Source organism: Lontra canadensis, unplaced genomic scaffold, assembly GCF_010015895.1.
Source record: "Lontra canadensis isolate GAN:19392208 unplaced genomic scaffold, GSC_riverotter_1.0 scaffold55, whole genome shotgun sequence".
Lineage (NCBI taxonomy): Eukaryota > Metazoa > Chordata > Mammalia > Carnivora > Mustelidae > Lontra > Lontra canadensis.
Window position 1 is genome coordinate 5121116 of NW_022631049.1, and position 1199 is coordinate 5122314.

Consider the following 1199-nt stretch of genomic DNA (forward strand, 5'->3'; position numbering starts at 1 on the left):
AGTCTGTTCACCTTACAATATTTTTAAAATTTATTTCCATTTCTCTAAATGGTCTTCTACCATATATGTAATGGCATCCTTCCATATAAACAAAACACATACCTCCTAAATTGTTGGGCAATTAATTGTAATTACAGACAATATCACAGTGAGCTATTTTAGCTAAATATCTGCCACTCTCCATAAGGACTCCTTTGGGGCACCTAGTTGATTTGGTTGATGCCCTGCCCAGACTCCCTTTCCTAGACCAATGCATCTGTCCCCCAGCTGCTGCATTTTTTACTGCTAATGACTCACAGCTGCTGCCTTTCACCAGCTAGATAACAGCTCCCAGATAATGGGAACCTGCTTGTCAAGGTTACAACTCCAGGGCTGGGGGCAGCTGCAGCCTAAGATCAACTAAGACCATCCTTCTTGATTCCAGGTAGGGACAATTCTGCAGGGGCAATTTAGGCCCTTGCTTGACTCTTTTCTCCTCCAGAACTACAGTCTCATTTCCTTAAAAGTTTTCCTGAAGAGTACTTCCTCAATATATTATATACACTAGAATCCAAGACTCTGGGGAATATGACTTGAGAAAAGGATGACTACCTATGTGGACTGTATAAAGAAGGGCGTATGGAAAGGACCACTGATTTTTTGGAGTGACGTCTTTATTGAGAATGAAATTCATACACTGTACAATCCATCCTTTTAAAAGGAAAAGAAAAAAACCCCCAAGGGTTCAAAAATATATCACAGATATATGTGCCCATCAAGACAGTTTGAGAACATTTCATCACCCCAGAAAGAAACCTCTTACACTTTAGCTGCACCCTCTACTCAGTCATCCATTCACTCCAGCCCCAAGCGAGCACCGATCTCTTTGCAGCCTCTCTAGATTTGTCTTACTTGGATATGCCACATAAATGGAATAATATGATATGTGGTCTTTTGTGACTGGCTTCTGTCTCTTAGCATAATGTTTTCTCTTTTCAAGGTTCATCCATGTTCCTATTAAAATTTCATCAATTGCCCGATATTGATCTTCATAGTTATGTTTTCTTCATTCTAATTCAGATTCATGCAGTGCATTTACACATTTAGGGTTCCTGTGATTTCTTGGCAAATCGATCTGTTTAACATTGTGGAATTTTCCTCAAATTCATATATTTTAAAAAGTTATTATATATTGTTATTGAATTTAGAAGCTCCATATT